At 50.1% G+C, this 19,056-nt stretch overlaps 1 long non-coding RNA gene across 1 annotated transcript; it reads left to right on the forward strand.

The window, feature by feature from the left end:
- The first annotated feature begins 8,954 nt into the window (after positions 1-8,954).
- Positions 8,955-17,039, forward strand: LOC147651208 (uncharacterized). The gene is made up of 2 exons (XR_015274401.1): positions 8,955-9,168; positions 11,610-17,039. It is a non-coding gene; the product is annotated as an uncharacterized LOC147651208 (long non-coding RNA).
- Positions 17,040-19,056: the final 2,017 nt, after the last annotated feature.

The raw sequence follows: 19,056 nt of genomic DNA on the forward strand, positions 1-19,056 counted from the left end.
CCCGCCGAGCTGTCAGCACGTTTTGACACGAGGCCAATAAAATGGATTCCAAAAAGATGGGATCCCACCATGCCAAAAAGTAACATTTGGTTGAGCATCTGCCAAAACAAAACTAGCAGACTGCTGGGAAGGCTGCATTTTCCAAGGATTTTTTTAGGCATGAGGAACGGCAAAGAGGAACTCAGTGAGCATCTTCAGCTTCCCAGGCTACGAGGGGAAGGACCCATTGATAGCTGGAGGAAACACTTACTCCAAATGGTAGGCAAAATTTCAATTTCTGGCCCTGGTGGGATGGGAAATTGCTCTGCTGCCACACTAGAATAATCTCAGCATATCCAGAATCCAGGATTTTGCCCTGGAAATAACAGGGAATCATTTAAGCTGCACACCCTTGGTCTGTCATGACAAAGTGGATGAACAGCTTACACACTGCCTTCATTTCAGTCACATCATGTTTCTATCTGTTAAAAAAAAAAATAAAAAATTAAAATTTTATGTTGGTGCCTACAACTCCTGGAGAATTTAGCCTCACTAACTCCTGTGTGTCCATGACATCAGAGATGGGGGAAGACCTTCCCACGAGCAGCAATCTGGCTCCAGATATTAAAGATGAAATGAAGATATTATTTATACTGAGGCAGGCCCTGGCACAGGGTGCCCAGAGAAGCTGTGGCTGCCCCTGGATCCCTGGAAGTGTCCAGGGCCAGGCTGGATGGGGCTTGGAGCAACCTGGGACAGTGGAAGGTGTCCCTGCCTGTGGCAGGGGGTGGCACTGGGTGAACTTTTAGGTGCCTTCCAGCCCAAACCATGCGGGGATTCCATGATCTCTGGGTTAGAGAGATGACAGGGATGGGTAAAAAGGTCAGAACAGCAGGAAGGTGCAGTGTGAGGGGAAGTTGGGAGCTTTGGAAAGCTTCTTTAGGGAAATACATAAATGCAGGCAGTAAGGGGAGCTGCCAGGACCAGGCCATTCCCCGGTTGTCCAGGAATTCAGGGAGAAGGGACACAGGGTGTGCAGGGAGGAGAGCAGAGCTTTCTAATGAGCTTTGTGGGTCAAATAGCACAGACTGAGGCCCTACAAGGATTGTAGGGAAAGTAAGGAAGATAAGGAGAGTGAAAAGCAGGAGCATCCAGCTCTGGATGTGTTAACCCATTTGTAGTCAGACCTGGGACTGCAGGACAAATTCTGAAGGAAACATTAATTAAATGCACTGAGAAAAATGAGATAAAGTGTAACCTAGGTTTACCAAAGGCAGTTTGTGCCAGCCTGTGCTGACATCTTCCTTTGATAAGATAATTGGTTTTCCAGACAAGGGAAATTTGGTAGATCTAATCTATCTGGAGTTCAATAAAGCATTTGATACGGGGCCACATGGGAAATTATTAGTGAGGCTGGAGAAAATGAGAATTAACAGAAGTCGAGAGTGGGGAGAGCCGGGGCTGGCACAGAGAGCGCACCGGGATCGGGATCGCCACGGGAAATCAGGGAGATGTGGATGGGTGTCCCAGAGCCTGTCCTGATCCTGGCAAAGTCTCTCCATCTCCCAGGCTGGCAGTGAAGCGTCCTGGCTTTCCTGCAGCAGGCTGTGGGAGCAGGAGCATCACTGCAGAGGCTGCAGGGCACCGTGAGATGGCAATGTTGGTCCGTGGAACAGCATCCCACCCCTCATCTCCCAGCTCACCGCCTGGACACATTTCAGCGCCGGCTCCACGAAATCTGTGATTGCAACTGCGAAGCGACGGCGGTGGAAGCTAAATCAGTCCAAGGAACGTGGCTCTGGACAATCAGCTCTGGTGCCACGGGAAGGGAAGCGGTTTAAATCCATCAGATGGGATGGAGGCAGCGCTGCCCTCCCTGCAGAGCCAGCCCAAAGAGCACAAAAAGCCCCAGTGCAGCCAAAGCAGGCAGAGCTGCTGCGGGTAAGTGCGAACACATCCGTGTGTGTGCACGGCACAGGGAGAGGAGGAGATGATTTTATATAGAAATAAAATCTGCTTATCCCTTGCCTGTATTTTTAGCTGAAATTACACCTAAATGCCATCTGATCAATTCAGCTAAAATGAGCCCTTAATCCTAATAAATCTTGATCACCTTTTTAAAGCTGGTGAAACAGCAGGGAGGGTGTTTGCATTAAGTAATAACACCTTGATTCGGATTCCTTTGGCATGGAGCAAACTTACATAAGCACGAAGAGCTCCTGTTAATATTAAACAAGGACTTGGAGAGGCCCAAAGGAATGCCTTGGGCTGCTTTTTTGCCCTTTGCATCACATCTGGATGCTCCAGCTCCATCCTCAAGAATGGAAGGCACATGTAATCTTCAGGAATTCACCAGTCACGGCAGCAGTGGGTCACTCTTTTGGGATAACAAACCCCACCCACCCAGGCCATTTCCATCTCCCAGGGGTGTTCTAATAAAGCAAAAAAAAATGTTGGACTTGATGATCTCAGAGGTCTTTTCCAGCCCTGATGATCCTGTGATTCTGAGGAGGCTCCATCAGGAAAGAGCTGCTGCTGGATTTATCTCACCTGTGCTGCAACAGATTTAGCCACGGATGGGACTCGCGGTTTTCTATAATTTTTCACAGAAGAATCTTGGAGGAGCTCATTATTCCTCAAACCCAGAACAACTTTGTCAGTTTTAATAAATCTTCAGGGGGACTTTGAAATACTGAATTGCCAAAGGATGCTGTTTCAGGGAAGCGTGGGCAGCACCACCCACTGCACCCCTTCCTTCCATCATTAGCCATTATGATGCCTCCTGAATGCTGGAATTTATACATTATTATTGTGGCTTCCCAGATTCCTTCCCTTTTTTTAGCACCTGCGCAAGCACTGCTTTGCCAGTGGTAGCCTATACAATAAAATGGTTCCTTTCTTCCTCTCATTTTCCCAGCTACCCAAGAATTTCTTTAGGTCATCTCTCACTCAGTAAATTATGGGTTAGAGCTGTAAGAGACCAGGAGCTGGGAGGCAGAGGCTCTTTTTATAGGAGTCTTGAACAAGCCTAGCCCCAGCTGCTCCAAATTAATGTGGATCCAGTGATGTGAAAGGAGATGTATTCATTGGAATGCAGCTGGGATTTTAGTTCCCGGCTGAGTGTTTGATGGGGGGTGGCTTTCCTGGTAACCTGCTCATCCCTAGACCTGGTGCTGAGTGTGCTGGAGGTGTGGGAGCTTCCCTGGAGGAAGAGGGAAGGTGTGGGGGAATCCTGAAGGTGGTGGTGTTTCCATTGCTAACCAAGAGCAAATTCACAGCAGCAGCAGCTGGGAACAGCAGGATGGGGCTGGAGGTGCCCCGTGGAGATGGGGTCAGCTGGAGCAGGGCAGGGGGTGGAATCCTTGCAGGGGGCTGTGGGACAGGGTGAGGTGAGCAGTGCAAAACTGCCTGTTAGGGGGGAAAAAAAGCAGTGGGAAGGGAAGGAAAACTGGGATTGCAGCCTGGTCTGCAGATGAGTGCTTGTAGGTATGGGTCAGGTGGGTGGGAGCCCACGCTCAGGTGTGGGTCCAGTGGATGGGGGATCCCACTGGGGTGTGGATTGGATGGGGGGGAGCTCACACTCAGGTGTGGGTCAGGTGGGTGGGACCCTACACTCAGGTCTCCAGCTCAGTTTCCTTCAGGGAACACCGTAAAATCCATAGGGAGTGGATCTCACCCTTCATGTTCACCTCCAGTGCAGGGTGGTGGTAAAACGTTCCCAGGATCTCATTTTCTGAGGGATCCATGGAAATGGGGCTCCCTCCTGGGATCCACCCCAAGGCCATGCTGATCTCACTGAGCACTGAGAGTGTTTGGTCTCCACCTTCCACGTGTTCTCCCAATGGACCAAAGGCTGCCTTTGCAAATCCCTTGGAGCTCCATCCCATGGTGCCTCCTCTCACTGTGTGGATCTGGAATCCTTCCTCATGTCAGCATTTCCCAGCTGGAGCTCTGGGATGACTGCAGAGCTCCCCTGCCATTTAGGAATCAAAGGATCAAGGTCCTGGCCTCTGGAATGTCCCGGTGACCCTGGCATTGTGCAGCCATGCCCAAAGCTCTGCATGGAGCTGGCAGGGAACATAAATCTGGGAAGAATTAATGAAGACCCCCAGGGCCACGGCTCTCCATGGCTGTCTTGTTAACATGATCTAGGAAAGACAGGGGGCCCTTCAAAAGATAAAACCCGGGGATAATAAGTAACTCATCAATGTCAGGGAGAGCCAGAGCATTGTCAGGGAATGTTGGATGAAGGTTTGCAGAGCATCCCACCCCCAGAACCTCATGGCTCACCAAAAATCAGCATCCTGGTTAAAAGGTGTTGAAATGTTCCCCCCTTTGGCACATCCCTCTTCCCACTGGCAAAAGTCCTTTTGGTTTTCTCTTGATGCCAGCAGGGACTAAAGCCTGGTGGATGGTGGGATACTGGGCTCTCCCACTCATCCCAAAGGCCTGGGATCAATATTTTATGAGAGGCAGAGGAATTCTCAGAGGTCCCAGGGTGGTACCCTCAGGGCAAGGAGAGAGGGATGGGTTCTTCTCTTGGTAAAACGAGCCCCTGCCAACCCCAGATCCTGAAGCTGGAAATGGAACTCAGGGTTTCTTGGCAAGGAAGTGGCACTGACAATGATTTTGGGTTCAAATGTCACCTCTGTGCTGGCTGATCCAGGCAAGGGTGGCGATGGCTGGGGAGGCAGCCTTGGTGGCCAGGGCGGTGTCGGTGGGTGACAGCAAAGCAGAGAGGCAGCAGCGAGTCTCAGGTCCCCAAACTTGCACATCCTTGCTCTTGACCTTCCCAAATGACTGGCAGATGGATAGGAAGATTGCATGGGACAACAGAGAGTCAGGTAATGATTTTTAAACTGTTTCCAAGCTGGCTGCTCTGTCCCGGTTCTCCAGTGCTGCAGGACAGAATCCCACTGCCTTTCCAGCTACTGAGGGTGCTGATTTCCCCTAAAATTATGTTTAAATTTTCCCATAAAATTGTGTTCTGGCTGCTCCCGATGCTGCTGCTGTCCCAGCTGCCATTGGGGATCCCAGTGGCCCCAGGAATCAGGTGGGCTCCCATTGTGTTCATCTGTCAGCCAGGCCGACATGCCAAGAACGGATTAAAGCTTGGCACCAGAGACCTGGGGAGCCCTGCTAGCAGCCTGTGTCCCTGCCTAATCCCATTCCCTATTAATTTGTTATCCCATTAACACCTTGCACATTTCTCTCTCTCGCTGCTGTGCTACCCTGAGAGACTCCTGGGGACCTTGTAATGTGGTATTTTGTTGTTTAGAGCACAAGGCAGCGAACTCTTCTCATCTGAGCCCAGAAATCCCTGGATAGAGAGAAAGAAAACTGCTGCTTTGTTTCTTCCAATCAATACCATCCATTAAGATCCGTGTCTAACAGAGTGAGTAACTGAACGAGCACCTCCTGCTCCCTCAAACCTTTGGAAACAGCAAATGCTCTTCAAAAAAGAACAATTGGATAGCGCAGCCCTGGCTGGAGCAGGCAGGGTGGAGGGGGGCAGCTTTCTTCTCAGGGGTGTGGAAACCAAATTGCTCCTGACTTCCATAGGAAAGGAAGTTCTGTGGGGAGCAGGCAGTGGTGGGTGATGGCAGCTGGGACAGGCTCCCCTCCCAGCACTCCTGCACAGACCATGCAGTATAAAATCCCACCATGGGTGGTGGGAATTGTGCATTTCCACGTGCTTTAGGGGTGGGCTGCGAGCTGAGCTCGGCCCTGCTGCGCTGGCTGGGGGGTGTGGGATGCAGCAGGGCGTGGGATGGCTGGGAATGTGGTCCCTCTGTGACAGCAGAGCACAGCTGGATCATGGGGGCTGCCCCCCAGTGTGGGCAGGGTCCTGCTGTGCTCTACCCACACCAAAAGTGAGTTTTAGTCTCCAGAAGGGCTCGCCTCAAGCGTGGTTAGAAACCTTCTCATTCCATCCTAAACCTGGCCGAGTCCAGCTCTCACCCCATCGTCCTTGTGCCCGTTCCTGCAGGGAAAATCAGCATTATTGCAATCAAAGTAGTGCTGGTGTCCTGATGTCTGCTCCTGGGACCCCCCAAACTTCTGTTTGAAGAGTGAACCTGAGAGAAAAAGGCCAGGGTTTTAGCCTGGTATGGCAAACTTCAGGTGATCCTGCTGGGAAACCATGCACACAGCCCTCAAACTGAGGGATTCCTGGTGAAGTTAGGGAAATGTTCCTTGCCCAGGGAGCTGCACAGAGCATTTCCCCCTGTCAACATTTCAGAGAGGAATTCCAGCCACAAACCGGCTTAGCAAAGGCTAAAAAGGGGGATGACAGCAATGGAGAGCCAGTCTGAGGAGTGCTACCGAAACAAATCCATCAGGCAGTGCCTGCTGCAGTGTTTGCAAAGCCTGGAGCTCTGGAATGCGCTCCCTTCCCAGGCGCTCCACCCCGGAGCGTGGCAATAAGCGAGAGCAGCGGGAATGTGATCTGTGCTCGTTATTGATTGCGGGGTGCATCGGCTCCCGGCACCCCGATCAATACTGTATTATTCCACCCATCGATCCCCACTGTGTTTGTGAACTTTACCCCATTGATATCCATTAAAAACTTTAGCAGCACTGATAAGGTTTAAATCTCCAGCTCCAGATGAGGAAGAAAAGCTGCTTTTAGCCCTGAGCTGCCAATCCTGCCACAACTCAGGGGCAGTGGGACCTTGCAGGCAGATTCTGCTTGGATAACCTGGGATGCTCCTCTCTCCAGGCTGGACAGGGAAATGACCTCTTGGTCCCTTAAAGCCTAGTTAGAGCCAGACCCTGGACTGGAATAAGGTGCAGAGGTTCAGGAGGGTTTGTACATCACTCAGGGAGTTTTGTTCCCGGGTTGTATCTCCCTTTGGTCCTCTCCGACTCTAAGGTGCTGCCTGGGGGGTGGGAATGGGAATTATTCTCCAACAGGACAGCTAAGCCTGGGCTACCAGAGATCCCATGGGATTGGGAGAGTGGTGGTGGTGGCGTCCCTCAAGGAACTCTCTGCCAGTCCAGACTCAATTCAGGACATCCTGCTATAGTTCTTCCATTTCAATCCTAAACATCCTCAGCATGATCCTGGTAAACAGAGTCTGACATGAGGAACAAGAAATCTCATGACAGTTGAGGGAATTCAAGATTCCATGCCGTCCAAACCTGCACAGAGGCCTTGGAAAGGGTCCAAGCAGTTCCTGGCTACCTTTCCTCCAGGAGCAGGACAGAGCTCCTCTGGCCCATGTTCCTGTGGCCAACCCATCTTTGAAGAAGACTCTTGGATAAGCTGTAGATCGGAAGTGAAATCCAGCAGTTTGCCTTATGGCCACATGCCAAAGGACAAAGGGTCCCACACAATGATTCTGCAGGACAAGAAATGCCAGGGAGGTACAACCAGAGCGGCGTTGGGGCTGGGCATGGAGAATTTTCCACCATCCCCTCTGCACTCCCAGCACAGGGAGCTGTTCTCCAGATCTATCACTGACCCCACATCTACTATCCCAGATTTTAAACTTCTCTGGCTGCTCATCCAGCTGCTGTTTGCAACATTCCCTCCTCTGCAAACACACGAGGAGAGTGAGTGTGAGAACTCCAAAGGCTGCCCATGGTGGTGGGGGATAGGACCACTGCTAAATATTCCCCCTGCACACCTGAAACCTGGGAATGTTCCACTTTAGCCCTGAGGATCCCCATGGCCATGGAGGCTGTTTCCTATATGTGCTGGTGTGAAAAGACCCTGGTGCAGAGTGCCCAAGGGCAGTCATGGATGTCCCTGGATCCCTGGAAGTGTCCAAGTCAGCTTGGATTGGGCTTGGAGCAAGCTGCTCTAGTGGAAGGTGTCCCTGCCCATGGCAGGGCATGGAAATAAATGGTCTTTAGGGTCCTTTCCAACCATTTGGTCATTAAGGACCCATTGCAATCCCAAACCATTCTGGGATTTTATTGGCATTCTAAGATTCTCTGATTTCCACTTTTTTAACCAAGAGCAGGTTCTCTCCTGGCTCCAGTGAAGAGTCACATACCCCTTCTGGACATCCCATTTCTGGCTTTGAAGGCACTGGAGGTGTGGAGAATCTGTCCTTCAAGCAGGGCATCCTCACACACTGTACCTGGCACTTCTTCAATACCAGACCATCCCACCCTCTGGCATAATCCTGCTATGGACACCATCCTTCATCCTGCCCCCTTCCCTTTTCCTCCCCTGGTCACCGAGGCAGGTGTAAAAAACATCAGGCAGCTTTAGGAAAAATAAAACACATCCCTGCATTACCCACAGCATCCTGATCAGAAATGGTTTTATTGCAGGATGTGAGCTGCAGCTGGAGTCGGCATCCGAGGGGCCAGCCCTGCTCTCCCCACACTCCCCGTGTGTTATTCACAGCTGCAAATTGCTTGGAGATTTCTGGAAGACATCAGAGCGGATCAAACCTGATTTCTCTGCAGTCCTTTTAAACGTCCCATTGTAAAATGGATTAACATTCACGGGGATGCTCGGGGATGAAAGGCAAGGGGAAAAAAAAAACCCCACATCACCAGGAGGATGCGGTGCCTGAAGCTTCGTGCAATTTTACCTGAAAATGAAGCTTTTGTCAGTGTCTTTTCTCCACGAGGCTTTTCCATTCCCTGATGTAATCTGAACATTTCACTGTTTGTGTCATTAGTGAACAAAAGGGGGAAAACGTGCTTTTTTTTTTTTTTTTTTTAAATTAAAGGGCTTTCCCCTCCTCCCCTATAGGAATGGTAAAAGAATATCAAATTATGGCCTGACAAGGTGCAGTTGTGAGAGAGAATCACCAGAGTACAGCAGATCTATATCTTATCTCTCTCTGAAATTGCCTGGCTGGGCTGTGGCACTGGGACAGGAATTTGGAGCATTGCAGGCTCAGAATGAGGAGTTCATTGGAACTATGCATGAACCAATTTCAATACTGATGAGCTCACGGCCACACAGATGAGCAGCAAGAGGCTGTGGGGGGAGACTGGGGAGGGTGATTGTCCCTAAATCGCCTAAACCTGGGCCTGCAGCTGGGTCAGGGCTGAGGGGAGATGTGGTTCTTCTTCTCCCCGTGGCCTCACCTCTCTCCTCACTCCCTGCTCGGCCCCTCTGAGGAGCAGGAGGTGACAAAGGGCACCCCAAGATGGACAGGCTGCTGCATCTTTGTCCCGTGGAGAAGCAGCAGATCCAGCAGTTTCCTGTGGTTTATTTTGGTGAGTTTATTTTAAATAAGAAATATTTCAATAAGAAATTTTGAACACGAGCAAAAGGGTGGGGATGCCCTGGCTTAGAGTGGCCAGAGAAGATGTGTCTGCCCCATTTGTGGGAGTGTCCAAGGCCAGGTTGGAGCAACTTGGGCTAGTGGAAAGTGTCCCTGCCCATGGCAGGCTGTGGGACTGGATGAGCTTTAAGGTCCTTTCCCACCCGTGCCATCCTGGGATCCTATGAAAAACAGTTTTTATGATATTTTAACAGAATCACAGAAAGGCTTGAGCTGGAAGAGACCTTAATGATCACCTCATTCTAACTCCCCTTCTGACAGAGTTTGCTTTCTGTAGTCCAGACTTTAAGGAGACTCCTCAAAGACCCAAACATCCACCTGAGGAATGTGATAGACTCAGGGCATTGCTTTAATTAAATATGAAACAAACTCTTTCCCCTCCTGACCCACCACGAGGCAGGAGTCCTTGGCTCTTTCTAATTGGTGGGTTTTTATTTTTATTCTCCTTTCATGCTGCGTCCTCACAGTGATTGGCTCCGATCGGAAATATTTTTAACAAATATTTTTCCAAATGCCGCTCAGATTAGCGGCTCCAGCCTTCATAAATAGCTCCTCCTGATCCCAGGGTTTCATCTCTCTTTAACAGGGAGAGCTGCTGATTTATGGCCACATTAAGCACAGACGTGGACTCACATTGGAGTCTGATAAATACGAGTCTTTAATATGCGCATGCATCATTTTTATGTTTCTTTTACAAAGAGGCTTTGAGTTGTGCGCGTTATAAAATTACACCGAGAGAATGGCTGCAGTCTGCATGGGAGCCAGGGCTGCTGAGGGGGATGAAAGATGCATTTTCTGGAATACTGGAATGCTCTGGGAGCAGTATAAAATTTATGATATCCTGAGCTATTCATTTTCACGGCTTTGGAGAACTTGGGCCTTGTAAAGGCTGTTAGGAATAACTGTGGAAGCAGTTGTTTGTTTGCTGCTTTAACTGCTTTTTTAATGACTGAGTTTGATTGTTATTGTAATTAGTAAATGAAGAGTTTTTTGATTTTGTGCTGGTTTTGCTCCGCGTTTGCAGCCTGGTTTCTTAAGGCAGCGAGGTTGGCAAGCTCTTCTGTAACTCTTGCTAAACTCTGGCTTCTTCCAAACAGCATTTGGGAGTGCAGATGAGGTTTCTGAGATAATGAAGTCCCTGCAAATCTTGCCAAAATTTCTAACCAAGCAGAGAGTAGAGGAGGGGAGAGACTCCCACCACTGCTGCCAGGGAGGGCAAGGGTGGCAGGTTTGGGGCTGGCTGCCCACACCCCCCAAAACCACCCCAGAGCTGGATTTCTGGCTGAGGCATCCAGACGACGATACACAGGAAATCTTCTCTGTTCCAAGGGCAGAGCTGCAAGCGCTGGAACTGGGAGAAGTGGGATTTGAGACATGGGAAGGTGGAGTTAGAGGTGATTGGATGCTGGAAGTGCAGTCACTCTGTGCCCATCCATCTCCTCCCCTCTGGAACATGTCCAAGGGCAGGTTGGACCAGGCTAGGAGCAGCCTGGGAGAGGGGAAGGTGTCCCTGTCCATGGCAGGAGGTGGACCAAGAGGAGCTTTAAGGTCCCTTCTGCCCAAATTGTTCCGTGGTGTGTGACTGGTTCTGGGCACAGATCATAGGACAAACATCCAGGTCTTTAAAAACAGAGGAGCTGGCGAGGTCACTACATAATGGACCCATCAGGGATGGTCTCAGCAGCTCTGGCCTGGACAACCTCACACAGAAAAGGAGCAAAGGCATTGGTTTCCCTTCCCCACCTGGAGTCAGGGCCCAGACAGGACCTGGAGCTCAGCCTTCCCCAGGAGACCTTCAGGAGCCTGATGACTTTGTCTGCTACTTCAACCCCTCAGCTTCCTAAACCCTCGGCATTTTCCTGGGAAAGGAGAGGATAATGAGCCACATAAGCATCAAGAGGAGCAGCAGCAGGAGGGAGAGGAGGTTTCTCCAGGTGCAGGGAGGTGGGAAGGGCCCTAGCACTGTAATTCCCATTAATGTTTTCAGTGGCCATGGAAAAAGGCTTTCTCAGCCCAGCACAGGCCCTCAGAGGGAGTCAGGCCAGGAGTAACCCATTGGATGCTGAGTCACAAAAAAAACCCACATGGAAAAGGGAATAAAGGGGCATTTTCTGCTAAACAGGAAAATAAGAACTTGTTCCTGTAAAGCCTTCCAGTGATGAAAATATCCCAGGGACACTGCAGGGCTGGATATGGGGGGGATGGTCACACCTGGGGGGTTAGGAATGGAAAAGATCGTCTGGAATAAGCTGGGATGGGAGAGGCAGGATGATGAGCCAGAAGCACTGGGATTTTGCAGGTTTTCCCTCTGTTGCCATCCTTAAAAATGACCAAACCCCTAAAATTAATCTGCATGCTTTTCCCTTTCTCTAGATGGATAGAATCATGGAATTCCAGAATGGTCTGCATGGGAAGGGGCCTTAAAGAACATCTACTCCCAGCTCTGCTGCCATGGGCAGGGGTACTTCCACTACCCCAGGTGGCTCCAAGTCTCACCCAGCCTGGCCTTCGACACTTCCAGGGGTGGAGCAGCCACAGCTTCTCTGGGCACCCTGTGCCATCAGATGTGATGGTTTAATTTTATTATTAGTGATTCATAACACTTTTGTCCAGTTAGGATAGTGCAAATAATGTGTTTTATTAATTTACAAGGACAATAATTCAATTTTCTGGCCAACTTGTACACCAGGTAGAAGTAGGTCCTACAGAGTGACGTAGCTCGAGCTCACTGTACTCAACTGACTGCAAGCATTGTTCTGGATGATTTTGATGTTTTTGTGGGAAAAACCCATCACTAAAAGATGATTCATTGCCCTATGAGACAAGGAGACCTTGGAAAGCTGAGAAAGCTCCCATCACAACTCTCACATCTCCAAGATGCCCAGATCTCCAACCAGCCCAAATATTCCCATCAGAGTTTAGGAACATGTCCCACCAAAAGCCCCATTTGCAGAAGCCCGTGGCAGTTCCATAGGCAGGTTTTTAACAATTATTCAATCATAAATCTGTGCCTGCAAGGTGGAGCTGGCTTGGAGGATGGCAGAGCTTTTCCCGGCTGTCCTGGATGAAGGATGGCCGGGAATGGTGCCCGGTGCACTCTCCCACACTCCAGCAGTGCCTGCATTTCCTGCCAGGAACACGCTTGTCTGGTCTCCTTCTCTAATCCTCCCTTTCATATCTGAATGATTCCCAAGTGGTGTGATTGGGGAATATCCTCTGCTCAAGGGTGTCAGCTGTACTCATTGGCCTTGGAATGTTGCTCCAGGAACACGAAGGAACCTGTGACATGCAACTGGTGAGTGCATTTCTCATATCTCTTTCAGAAGTGCGGCGTTCCAAAAAGGAAATTTTTGTGAATTTTTTTTTTTTAAACCAAGCTCTGGGCTCCAGCTCCCAAAATATCCCAGGGCTTGTCGTTTGAAGAGGGTTTTGGAAATGAATGGAGCACTGATCACAATTAGTACAAAGCAATTTAAAATTATTTGAAGGGCTTTCATAACGTGAAGTGTTCCAATAATTTGTAATTACCAAACATTTCACCTGCTCTGAATCCCATTTACTTCCCAAATCAAGCCCTTGAAGGGCTCTGAAGTGGCACATCTCAAACTGAACAGGGCAACCTGGAGGAGCTGCTAATTCTGGAAGCACTTCTGGTGCTCCTGCATGACAACGAGGCTTTTTTGGGATGCAATCCCCAAATGGTCACTTAAAGGATTATCCCACCAGGCACGTGGGGAAGGCATGGGATGGAGGCATATTTACTTTACATTTCAGCATATAGAGAACAACCAAACCATCATCCACTGAGGGGATGAGTAACTGTATTTTCATGGTACTGGCCAGGACACCTGTCTGTGAAATACCTTTTCTGGGAGGTTTGGATTGGGAATAGAGGATTTTATATCAGAATGGAGCTCAGCTTTCATGGAAGAGGCCACTTCCAAAGGGTCTCTGCAGAGTTGTTATTTTTGCCAACAAGTCTAACAAAGACAGGTGGGATTTTTAATTCTCCTCCAGGATCAGTTACAGTGAGAACAAAAGTTCAAGGTGACACCTGAGCACAAGTGGCCACCAGCTGGGAGGGGATGCATGGCCAGCAAACATCTGGAGGGCTGGAGCCAAAGGGCCACAGCTGGTGGCCAGGAAGATGCTCTGCATTTCCTCCCCTGCTAATCAAGCAGCCAACCCTCCAAAAGAGCTTTCCTCTCTTTCCTGGGTGCATCTGCACCTTCCATCCCCATTTAACAGCACTGCTATCACCAAATGAATTATCCATGGTGTTTCCAGCTGTATTTCTGTAGGAAATGCTCACTTTTCCCACGGAACTGGGCAGAGGCACCCACAGGCAGTCAGGGAACGGGGGCTGCTGTGCAACAGCTCCTATTGGGAAATGGTTTGGCAGAGAGAGGTGAGAAGAAGGCTGTGAAGGGAGCAGTCCACTGCTGCTGAAAACTTTACTGGGATGTACAAATGTTCCAGCTTGGTCTGGAGCTCTGTTTTTGTTAAAGATTAAACAAAGCTTTTCGGCTTCAAAGGCTCTTCTGGGCAGAGCTTCTGTACTGCAAATTATCGTAAGTAAAAACCTTACATCAGGGGAAGGAATCTGTGCTAGTGGGAGGGAGAAATAGCTCTACATTTCTTTCCAGGTAAATTTCAGAATGAAAGAAGAATTTATGTTTTCTGGTGAGCTCCAGCTCAGGCTGGTTTGGACACACTGTTCCAACAGCAGCTCAGAGGTGTCAGAAAGTGCATTGTATCCTGAATTTCCTCAGAACTTTGCTGGGGAAAAGGGATTTCTCCCTTTCTAGAGTGGGGCTGGTCCTTTAAAACATCTGGTTTTAGGAAGGCCTCTTCCTTTTGGGAGCACTCTGCTGCGGATCACTTGTAGTCATTGGAGCGAGCTGGTGGCCCAGGAGGGAAAATTAGCTGGGAATTCATTTGGGTGTGAGAATCAACCCACTGCGGGCTGGAAGGTGTCTGGTATTCTAATGAACACTGTTGTGCAACGATGTCACTCGGGGCTGTGTCTCTGCTCTGCTCCCTTGAGTGGATCCTGCTGACCCTGGCGTCACCAGCAGGTTTTGGGAAAGGGGATGTGGTGTTGAAGTTATTCCTGCTGACCCCAGCAATGATTTCATTGTTCCCCTGTGAAGAAACAGGGAAAAGCAGAAAGTGTTTAGAGCAAAGGAAGTGTCCAAGGCCAGGTTGGCTAGGGCTTGGAGCAACCTGGTCTGTGGCAGGTGTCCCTGCAGAGGGTGGAATGGGATGAGCTTGAAGGTCTTTTCCAACCTAAACCATTCTCTGATATGATTCCATAATATTCCCCTCTCCCCTCAATCAGCAGACAAATAAAAATGTTTTATCCTGAGTTTAATTCCATAGTCACAGAATGGTTGGGGCTGGAAGGGACCTCAAAGCCCATCTCATTCCAACACCCTGCCATGGACAAGGACACCTTCCACTAGAGCAAGTTGCTCTAAGGCCTGTCCAACCTGGCCTTGAGCAGCTCCTCTCTCATGAATTCCAGGTTTTTCCCTCAGGAGAACCTCCAAGAGGCTCCTGTGAGATGCAGTTGGGTTGGCAAGCCCAGGAACAGCTGGCTCTGCCAGCACATGTGTGCTCCCAGCTCACATCCACCTCGGCATGAGGAAAATTTTTGGTATGGGTTTCTCAGCACACAGACCCAAATCGATTGAATAAACAAGGAAATGGGTCCCTGAGTGGGGCTCTGGGGCCCCAAATGTGCTGAGCAGCTCAGCAAACACGGCCTGACCCAAGGGCTGGGCAGGCAAACCCCACACCTCAGCAAAGCCCCTCCGCTCTCGTGTACGATCAGCTCTAATCCTGAGGATTTAATGAGTGCAACGAAAAAGGGCAAATATTTACACTGAGGAGCTCAAGTGGGCAAATAAACCAGGCTTTTACAAGTGGAGCAAACACAGCACAGGCTGGGATTCAAAAGGATGATTGTGGCTGGGTCTGGGTGTCTAAAGTGGCTTTTTTCCTTTGACAAACTGTTCCTTGTTGAGGCATCAGAGGCAAGGACATTGAATTTAATCTGTGCAAACACACGTAGTACTGGAATGGAGAAAAAAAACGGGTTCTCCTTAGGTCTACAAGCACATCAGATTAATTTTTGCCTCTTTCACAAGCAGGGAGCAGCTTCCCTGTCCTGACACTGCCAAAGCTGCAATTCCAGCAGCAGCAGCAGCAGCAGCCCTGTGGCCTCCAGTGCAGAAAGCACATCCCCAGGAGCCCTTTGTGACAAACAGCCACAGCTGAAAGGCTGAAATCCCTGCAAAGCCTCAAGTAAACACAGCAGGGCCCTGTTTGTGGGCTCACTTGCAGAAAAGGAGGGCTGTGGTGCCCAGGCCACACAGAGGGGCCTGCACCGCTCCTGGGGGTGCAGAGCCGCTTCCCAGCTGTGCCCTGGAAGGCTGTGGAATAAATCACATCCCCTCCTGCTCCTGGCACGAGGCAGATGCTCTGGCAATTCAGGAGCATGGATCTTAGAAGGGTGTCCATCGGGCTGGGCCAGCAGCTCCCGCTGAGCCGGAGCCTGGAGAGCCATCCTCCTGCAGCCAGGGACGGAGCCTGGGCCACCACTGAGCTCCTGGGGATGAGGTAGCCAAAGTTCCCGGAGCCCCACAGGTCCCTGCCACACCTCCAGACCTGCATTTTGGGCTGCCACCCTCAGACTCTCTCTGCAGCAGCGTGGCTCCCACAGGTTTGGGGCCACAGCCTGGCCACAGGGACTGGGGGGTGCCAGGAGTGCCCTTGCTCCGAGGTTTGGGGGTCTCAAATCCCATCCCTAAATGCCTCAGGAATCTCTCCTGCCCTGCAGGAACAGAATGGAGGGGAGGCTGGAGAAGTGTAGAGTGGCCAGGCAGTGATTTGGGGTCAGATTTTGGGGTCAAGCCCCAGCTATGTAACAATTAGACAAGGAACAGGTTTTAGGGTCTCTCCAGCTTTCCCAGGTGTGCTCCTGGTGTGCCTGGCTGGGCCAGGAGTGGGAACTATCGATTACTGGGCATCACGAGCTCATTTAAACTGATGGGCTTTTAGGAGTGAATTAGGGGAAGTGTGCAGAGAGAAAAGCGTGAGCAATGTCTCTGATTCCTCGGGCTAATCCCAGCAATAATGCATATTTACTGACAGGGCTCTCTGCACGTGAGGAGCAACTGCCATTTATCCCATTTATCCACTTCTCTGGGAAGCAAATACCAGGGTAAATGACTCTGAGGCACGTCCACGGCCATAAATCCACATTTTTTCCCCCAGAGGAAGCAGCAGGACAGGCCTCGGTGCAGCAGCTTCACACCTCGAGGAGAAATGGCTCAATTCGGAGCTGAGAGGACACAGCAGACCTTGCACTGGGTTTTAGTCAAGTTCCTTCTTCCCCTGCCATTCCAGCACCAGGCTCTGAGCTAAAAATATTAACTTTGCTGTGCTTTAACAGAGGACCACACTCCATCCCCATTGCTTCTAGAAAATAACTGTAAATTCTTTTTGCTGCTCGTGATCCCTCACAATCAAATCACTTCTCATTCTCCTCTCTAAGCTGAACTGCTCCAGTACTTGTGGTGCCTCTCTTGTTCTGGTTAATTATTTCTTTTCTCACTTCCAAGAATGAATAGAAAGGCAGCAAGTGAGTGGGAAAAAAAGGCAATTTTAAAACCTCACAAAAATTTGTCATGGTTGAAAGATATTTACTTTCTTTGCATAAAAGGTGACTTTAAATTTCTGAGTTCAGAAGAGAAAAGTGATTTCTGCTCGTAATTAAATTCTTAGATTGAGTCTGCATCCAAGTTTGTGTTCCATAAACAGGAAGGCAATTAATGAAATTAATGATTGGCATCAATGTAAGGGGTGGAACTCGAGGATTTTTAAGGTTCCTTCCAACCCAAACCCCTCTTTGATCCATGCTATTTGTCTCCTTCTCCTTGCAAGTCCACCTGGGAGGAGAACAGTTGTGTCCTGAGGAGGGCAAACATGTTTGGGTCAAAAAAATGCCTTTTGAGGAATATGGATTTGCAGTCCCAGCCTGCTGCCGATCTGTATCTGCAGTTCCCATCATATATTGGAAGATTCATTAAGGAGAGATGGGAAAGGCAGAGCCAGGCTGGGGGATGCATTAAAGAAGCCTCTTTGTTATTTCAGCAAGGTGAGAAGCACCTCGATGGATTGGTTTCCATTAGAAGGAGAGAAAGCAATCCTTCATAAATAATCTTCCACTGATGGTGGTGCTGCTGGAGACAGCTGACAACTTCCCCTCCTCATCCATTGTGGTGCAAGTTCCCTCTGGAGGAGGAGTCAGATTTCTGATGGAAATGTGGACAAGGGACACAAATGTCAGGGTGAGCTCAGAGCTGTCCCTCCCCAGCTGTGCTCCTGGGTGCTCTTTGCTCAAAAATCTGTGTACAGCTTACTCCTTGTTATTCACAGCCTCATTTATCATCCTCTCCCGAGTTTTCTCTACCTCTGCCATTGCAGTGCTGCCTGTGGATGGAGAGCCACAGGTTTGCTGGGAGCTCTCTGGCAGCTTTTGAGCTCTTAAATCCAAATCAGGAGAGCATTTACCAGGCTACATTTCACTCTGAACTGTGTTCCTGGGTTGTGTTCACACATTAGGATCTCCTTGATGCTCCTGAAGTGCCAGAGTTGCCAGATGTGTAATGGGAATGCTTCTGCTAATGCTCCAGTTTCCCTCTAGGATGCACTTGGGCTCCTGGAGTGAGATGTGGCAGCTCTGGGAACGTGTGCCACGCTTGGAAGAGGTGCAGTTCCAGGTCCTGGAGCACAGGAAAAGGGTGAGAAAAGCCCCTTCCTCAGCTGCACAGAGTGGGTTAGAGCAGCTTTGTGGGGAACACTGGATCAGGGAGGGATATCACTGCATCTCAGCACTCATCTCCCAGCTCAAGCTGCCTGCTGGGACCAAAAAGATTCTGGGGGTAGAAATCGCTGGTGTAGGAAGAATGCTCCTGGAAGGGGCAGTGTGAGTGCCCTCAGAAAGCTTCCATCACCTCCTGCTGAGGGAGGCTGTGTGCTGTGTAGGATACACATTACACACACAATGTATTTTGTACATTATTTATTTGTTCTTATAAAGAAGTGACAAGGGTTGAGGGAGGTGATTCTCCCCCACTGCCCTGCTCTGGTGGGGCCCCACCTGCAGAGCTGCTCCAGCCCTGGGGCCAGCAGCAGAGGATGTTGGAGCTGTTGGAATGAGTCCAGAGGATGCCACAGAGATGCTCCAAGGGCTGGAGCCTCTCTCTGCTCTGGAGCCAGGCTGGGAGAGCTGGGGGTGTTTATCTGGAGAAGGGAAGGATCCAGGGAGACCTGAGAGCCCCTTCCAGGGCCTAAAGGGGCTCCAGGAGAGCTGGAGAGGGACTTGGGACAAGGGGTGGAGCAACAGGACAAGGGGGAATGGCTTTAAGCTGGATGAGAGGAGGTTTAGATGGGATAATGGGAAGGAATTCTTGGCTGTGGGGGGAGTGAGGCCCTGGCACAGGGTGCCCAGAGGAGCTGTGGCTGCCCCTGGATCCCTGGAAGTGTCCAAGGCCAGGTTGGCTGTGGCTTTGAACCTCATCCCATCTCCTCCTCTGCAGCTTTTCCAGCCCTCTCCCACTGCTCAGCCTTCATGCTTCTGCCCCCTTTTCTCCTTCCCATCCTTTCACTGCATTTCTCCCCTGGGTAGAGACCAAATTTGGAGGTTTTGGCTTCCAGTCACCAAAAAAAAGTGACAGGGATGGTGCAACCTGGCTTTTCCAGGAGCTCTTGGCTGGGGCTATGTTTGGATGTATTTCCAAGAGGCCACCAC

This window comes from Cyanistes caeruleus, chromosome 10 (assembly GCF_971803275.1).
Source record: "Cyanistes caeruleus chromosome 10, bCyaCae1.hap1.1, whole genome shotgun sequence".
NCBI lineage: Eukaryota > Metazoa > Chordata > Aves > Passeriformes > Paridae > Cyanistes > Cyanistes caeruleus.